An 8,010-nucleotide genomic window follows, 5' to 3' on the forward strand; every position below is an offset into this window, starting at 1 on the left:
TTGTAAATTTAGGCCTAATCAATATTATTTCAATATAAAATATAATCTATATGCTAGATCTAGGTCCTATAGAATATAAATATAATATTTTATATAGGCCCTAATTATAATAATTAGCCTAGGCCTATATAAAATAGATCTATATATATATTATATATATATAGATCTAGATCTACTTTTTAGGCAGTAGCGTAGCGAGGGGGGGGCGGGGGGGGGGGGCATATGTCCCCGGGCGCCGACCTTAGGGGGGGGCGCCAAATTGAAAGTTTGAGGGCGGGTGCAAATAAAAAGTTCGAGGGGGGGGGTGCAAATCGAAAATTTGCTCCCAAGGGGGCGCCAAATTGAAAGTATGTCCCCGGGCGCCGGTAAGGGTCGCTACGCCTCTGTTTTTAGGTTGTTGTTAATGTTAGTCTTATATAGTAGAACAAGATGTGCCACTGAGATCTTTTCTCGGACTACTATAAATATATCAATATATGCCAGAAATTAACTTTAAACAGCAGTGTTTGCGAGCAAGATTTGCTATATATATAAACAGCAGCCATTTGTAAAATAGAGTGGCTTCCCCCTGTCTCACGCTATATCCGCTATAAAAAAAAACTTAAACAAGATGGCTGCTATAGTAAATGAGCATGGTTGCATCTGTTGGAAACATCACTAGTCTTCATTTATTACTGAAAAGTTTTAATTCAATTGTTTAAAAACAGGTACATAAATCATTAAATGAAACAAAGAAACATTTTTGTATTTTTTAAAACATAAATCCTCCTCAAAATGTGAAATAATTATTAAAATTTAAGGAGTCACCTGTTTTTCACATTACTAGTCGCGGGCGATTTTACGTACCCAAAACGATAGATTACCATTAATTTTATATAGTTTATAGTTTATAGTAGTAGTAGTAGTTTATTAAGACTACTAGATCTACTTACTACTACTAGTAGTAAGTAGATCTAGTAGTCTTAATAAAGTCTAAATCTAGATCTAGATTCTAAAATCTAACTAAACTAGATCTAGAATCTAGATCTAGAAATCTATCTAGAATCTACACTCCACACTTATACTAATATACTAGTCACTAAAATTTAAATTTTAAAATGAAGACTTGCTTTTCGATTTCAGACGACTGACTTAATCTAGAAAATCTAGATCTAGTACCAACCATAACAACGTAATACTACAGACTACGTAGTTAATTGCAAACGCTTATCTGCATCGTCACACTTATTTATTTTTCATGATTAAAAATAATTAAAAGCGAATAGGATTGGCTTAATGTTGAATCGTTGTTACAAGTGCATTTGTTTAGAAAATAGTGACCTGACTACTGTGTTTATAATTTTACAAAGGGAAATAACAGGATTAATTCATATATATTCATATAGAGTAACTGTTCTTTGTATATAGATCTAGATCTATATTTTCTTTTTCGAAATTTACTTTGTTCTAAACTCAAATGAATCGATAAATGACGATATATTATAGTCTAGATGTACTCTACTTGTTTGAATGTTGTCAAATTATTTCCATCTCAATTAAATCATATCTTTGGCTCAAGTTAATCTTTTTCAGGATATATTATAACGAAGAACCTTTAACTTCAAATGTATGACAATACTAATAGAGTAATATAATTTCTAGGTTCAAGTTCAGCTTACCGCAAATACAGAACAGTGCAAGGTGCCTTTTTAAAAACAAAACTAAAATAGTGGACCGACATATTATCATACACCCTAGCTTTTTAGAAATAATGTAGAAATCCATGAAGTTGCCCATCTTCAGAAAGCAATGTAAATCACTTTGAACGTTATTATAGTTGGATAATATTAATATGTATGCACAATGGCAAGACCAAAAAAAAAATGAACACAAGTGTCGCCTCCCTTACACTGCGTTTACACTCGCAACATGTAGATCTAGATCTAGATTCTATAATCTAGTGCTTCCACTTGAAATTTTCGGGAGGGGGTGGGGGCGGATTAAATTTCCATTGGGGGGGGGGGGGGGAGCGCGCTGTTAAAAGTATATATTTTCAGTTTTCTATATATATAGATTCCATTTCTTTGAGGTGGGGGGGGGGGGCAATAGACTTTTTTTTGGATGGGGAGGGGGGGGTTCGGCTCCCTAATAAATGCCTGGAAGAAACTATTTAACTATACACGTCGTAAGTTAATTTTGTCAGAAAATGTAGTGGGGAGGGTGGGAGGGGGTACTTACTACGAAGTTTTTTCTTCTAGACATGTATAGTATAAAAGCGGTGTCACGCCCACACTGTGTTCATGAGTTAAAGAACGATTGAGGTCACGGGATAGCAGTTAGACTCATGGGCGTAACGAGGTCGGGTGTCACTCGGTGCGTCACTTAATGGTGTCACCCCCCAGAGGCGTAGCGACACTTCCCGGGGACAAACTTTCAAATTTTCGATTTGCACCCTCCCCCCCCCCCCCTCAAACTTTCGATTTGCAACCCACCCCTTCAAGTTTTTCTCTATATATTTTGCTATTTTTTGCCTTGGTATCACCCCCCTTAAGTGGTGTCACCAGGTGCTGTCCGCACCCCCCCCCCCCCTCGCTACGCCTCTGGTTAGACTATTCCCTTGACCTTAATTACGGGTGAGTTAAAAAACAACGACTAACCTCACGCATGCGTACGTGGTGATAACTATCCATTATCCTCAAGTGACAACATCGCTGTCACAACAACTTGTGTTGTTGAACTGTCGGATGGGAGCGTTAGTCATTGTTGAGGCTAGAGAGGGGTAGTCAATGTTGCGGCTAGAGAGCGGTAGTTAGTGTTAAGGGTAGAGAACGGTAGTTATTGTTGAGGGTAGAGAGCAGTAGTTATTGTTGAGGGTAGAGAGCGGTAGTTATTGTTAAGGGTAGAGAGCAATAGTTATTGTTGAGGGTAGAGAGCGGTAGTTATTGTTGCGGCTAGAGAGCGGTAGTTATTGTTGCGGCTAGAGAGCGGTAGTTATTGTTAAGGGTAGAGAGCGGTAGTTATTGTTGAGGGTAGAGAGCGGTAGTTATTGTTGCGGCTAGAGAGCGGTAGTTATTGTTGCGGCTAGAGAGCGGTAGTTATTGTTGCGGCTAGAGAGCGGTAGTTATAGTTGCGGCTAGAGAGCGGTAGTTATTGTTGAGGGTAGAGAGCGGTAGTTATTTATTTGGCTAGAGAGCGGTAGTTATTGTTTCGGCTAGAGAGCGGTAGTTATTGTTGCGGCTAGCGGCTTGAGAGCGGTAGTTATTGATAATGAAAGAGCAGTGTGTGATTAAAATACTCTATGTTGACAAAGTTCATACAAGATTTGGGAAAAATATTGTATTTTAAGAAAAATTAACAGCAATTTTGACGGGGTTGTAGGCTGAGGTGTGACGTCATTTTAGGGGGGGGGGGATAGGAGATTCTAACTTTTTGTGACGATGTGTGACGGACGGGAGAGGGAAGGTAAAAATCTTATTTAAAAAAGCGTGACATCATTTATGGATGACCCCCAAGTACTGTACTGAGGCGAGCTAACTATGCTATCATAGAGCTTTTATACATGTACTCAAACAAGCACAAACAGGACTGTGACCACGTGATTAAAGACAGTTTAGTGTAGATAAGTGCTGTGTACTTTAGTTCTATAGCCACTGTATCCTAGGTTTGTTTTACTTTTGTGTTAGTATTTAGAATTGGTTCGGATCCCGGGCAGAGGCGTCGCGAGGCGGGGCCGGGGGTGGGGGGGGGGGGGTGCGGACCGCACAGGGTGACACCATCTAGAGGGGTGACACCAAGACGAAAAATTGCAAAATATATAAAAGAAAATGCTTTTTTGCCATTTCAGTTAATGTATATTTGAATATTTAGAGTTAAAAAGTCTTATAAAATTACACATTGACTATCTCGACAATACAAATACACACACTCTCATGTATATATATATATATATATATATATACAGGGGCGGAACTACAGTGCCGCCAGACCCCGCAATGCGGGGGGGCCCACGCCATTTAGGGGCCCAGAGCCGACAATAATAAAAAAATGTTATAGTTTAAAAAAAAAAAATTCTTTTATTTTGACTTATGGTTGTTTTGTAAAAAATTACCGTAGCTGCGGTTAGATTATCTTTATTCTATAGACACCACCCCACGCTCTTGTATATTCTTTTTCCCTTTGTTTTTAAACCACTGTGAAAGCCGAGTCTTTCTCCTACAATTAAACTTATCAAAGATAAGCAAATGTTCAAACCACTTCCATGACTTATTTCCCTTTTTTTTTAAAAAAAATTAGTCAAATAGGGGTGATCATAAGCTCCTTTTAATAGATTTGTACTAAACAAATTAAAAACTATTTACTTCTCTTAATTATTATTTTTTTATAAGTAATTACTAAAGAATGACATTTTATAAAAAGGAAATGTATTAAATCAATAATATTTTAAAAATTAATAATATAAATAAAAAAAACATGAAAATAAACATAACACGAGACACCATTACTTATACAAAGCTTTAATGTTTTATATTATTTTTGACCAACTGGATTTGTGGCTTCTATTAAAAATTAATTAAAACTGATTTTCACAAAACACACTAATGCACTAACACACATGACACGATGTTGGAATTTTTAAAATTGATGTATCTCAAATCCCTAACAGGCCAGTATAATGAGTATTTATGTTCGTATTTTGTGATTGTATATATATCATATCATATATAGGCCTATATATATATATATATATATATATATATATATATATATATATATATATATATATATATATATATATATATATATATATATATATATATATATATATGTGTATATATATATGGGGGGCCTAACATTTTTTTTGCGGGGTGGCCCTTTTTTTCTAGTTCCGCCACTGTATATATATATATATATATATATATATATATATATATATATATATATATATATATATATACTTTTTCTTTTGGTGTGTGTAGGGGATTGGGTGACATCATGAAGTGCCGCACCGGGTGACGCCCGACCTAGCGACGCCACTGATACCGGGCTCGAGTCTGTAAAACATCCCTGAGTCCAACCAGCTGTGATGGCTGCTTGACTCTCAAAGTCAGATGGGCATAGTGCTGACCACACTATCCCTATGTATGCGGAAGTCATTGAAACAGGTGAACTGTACTTCATCTGCCCCATGTGTCTTGGGCACGAACGGGAAAAGATGATTATGATTTTTTAGAACAGACTGTGAGTGGATAGTGTAGATATGTATTCAACTTTTATTTAGTGTTGTAACGAGCATTTGTTTGTTTTCGTCTCGTGTTCTGTAACCCGTTTGTGGTTTTTTGTCTTATGTTGAGTGACACAGTGGATTACCATTAACAAGGTGTCAGTATGTTCACAACATACATATTATCCCATTTTACACATCCCACGTGAGCATGTGCCATCATGATCATATCCCATTATAGTTCAAATCTGCTGTATCACAATATACTCCTAAAGGATATCCGGTGTAATTTCTCCTAAATTGTACAATGTGATCATACCCAGTAGCGTAGCGAGGGGGGGGGGGGGTAGGGGGGGGGCGGGGAGGGGGGACATATGTCCCCGGGCGCCGAGCTTAGGGGGCGCCAAAATGGGTTGGAAAAATAAATTGAAAGGTTGAGGGGGGTGCAAATTGAAAGTTTGAGGGGGGGGGATGCAAATCAAAATCTCGAGGGGGGGGTGCACATCATAATCTCGAGGGGGGGGGGGGGGTGCAAATCGAAAGTTTGAGGGGGTGGTGCAAATCAAAATCTAGAGTGGGGGGGGGGGTGCAAATCGAAAAGTTTGTCCCCGGGCGCCGGGAAGGGTCGCTACGCCTCTGATCATACCCCAGACGCTGTGCTGATGTTTTCTAACCACCTCGATGACCCACCCCTATCTGAACAGGATCAACATTTGAACATTACTCGATCTAAGGAAGATTGGTCCTTGTCTGAAACAATTCGACATATCAGCGGGAATTTATCCTAGCCGACACATGCGCTTCTTATAAAGATAAACCTTGGTGTATCAGCCAAATTGTTTTCTTATTCATCATTCTCAAATAACGCAAAATGATTTTAGAATTATTATTATTATTATTTTTTAATAGAAAAACATTTTTTTTTTCCCTTAATAGAAAAACATGATTTTTGAAAAATTGTAATAACTCTGCAATTAAATTTTATTTTACACAATATCAATTTAAGAATAATTCAATTTTGTTAATGTATTGTGTGTAGATCTACATATGAAATCGTTAATTTAAATTTATCAGAGTTAAAGTTAAAAAAAATCCGAGTTGTCTAACTTTAAGACCGTGGACCGCTATTTTACACTTCCTGTTGAATATGATTGATCCACACACGTCTACTCTAGACCTGTAAACATCAAGTGACAAGCACAGAGGTGTGCACTTAGTTATCGTTCCTGTTTTCATGCAGTGCTTTTATACCTTCAATAACATCGGGTTTTTTTTCAGTTTAATACATGACCTAATACAAAAGTATAAGTTGTTTTGCAGTGAAAATAATAAAATCACTTTTAAATACATTATATTTGTACTAGAATAGATTTATTACAAAATAAAAGTTTGGACAAGAAATCTTGACATAGGGCCTCAAAACTTGTGAAAGATTGTATCTGTAAACAGGACAAGATGGAGACAAAAAGACTACTAAATGACACAAACGTAAGTAGTAATCCTTTAGTCCTTACCGATTAACAGAACCACGTGTTTTGGCAGTTGAAGTAGAGTTTCTCTATTTTCGCTTTTTTATTGCATTCCATACACCATACTAAAAACGCATCTATATTAGAAGTAGATAAAATCTTACCCTCGTAATCACAAATAAAACATGAAGGCGAGGTTTGAACTAATAATTACTGAAACCAGAACATTTATTAATTAAATATAAACTTATTGATACAAGACAAGTTTATTAAAGCTTATGTTGTTCCAGCTATGATATTAGTAGGTAAAAATAACATACACTAAGCCAGCAATGAAGTGGGCCATAGTATCCGTTTTCTAAAGAACCACTATCCGCCTATCCTTTTACCGAACTGCATGCCTGAATGATATGTATCGTCGTTAAGATTACTAAGAAAAAAAATTTAGGGTTAAAGTTCATTTTAATACTTACCAATGAGAAGAAGGGGTTGGAGGTGGGAAATTGTTTATCTATGTAGACGATAAACGATTGCATTTTAGTGTTGTCCTTAATTGAGGTCATGTTATTTCAGATAATTTCCCCCGCCCCTCTCCCCCACCCCCGTCAGGTACAGTGACGTAAAGTTAAACCTTTCCACTTGAGCGACGAAAGGAAAAAAAATTGCCCCTTTTTCAGAAGCGTAGCGAAGCGTTCTAAGCCTCTGTCGTTCACTCTCTCCCCTCTTCCCAATAGCTAAAATTAACTTTTTTAGAAAAAAAAAACGTTTCAATTTTCATTTTCCAAAAGTATATTACGTCACTTTTTTGTCTCATTCTGACTTCCCAGAAAACATTCTCGAAAAAATCAGGCACTCTACGTCATTCAAGAACGATCCCCCCCTCCCCACACCCCTCATAGCTGTGAAAATACAGTGAATATAACCAAAATACAAAGCTGTGAAAGTACTTTATCTAATGCATGTATTACTAAATATAACCCACCTAATGTATTACTCTACTTCAGCCTATATCAAACGACCCCATATATAACCAGAAGTACTAAATATAACCCAGCTAATGTATTACTCTACTTCAGCCTATATCAAGCGACCCAACCAGACCCGGACCCACGTCCTATAACCAGAACTACTAAATATAACCCAACTAATATATTACTCTACTTCAGCCTATATCAAGCGACCCCACCAGACCCAGGCCTACGTCCTATATTAGAACTACTAAATATAACCCAACTAATATATTACTCTACTTCAGCCTATATCAAGCGACCCAACCAGACCCGGGCCTAACCCCTATAACCAGAAATATAACCCAGCTAATGTATTACTCTACTTCAGCCT

Source organism: Physella acuta, unplaced genomic scaffold (genome assembly GCF_028476545.2).
Source record: "Physella acuta isolate Inbredline_101_S28 unplaced genomic scaffold, ASM2847654v3 ptg001038l, whole genome shotgun sequence".
Lineage (NCBI taxonomy): Eukaryota > Metazoa > Mollusca > Gastropoda > Physidae > Physella > Physella acuta.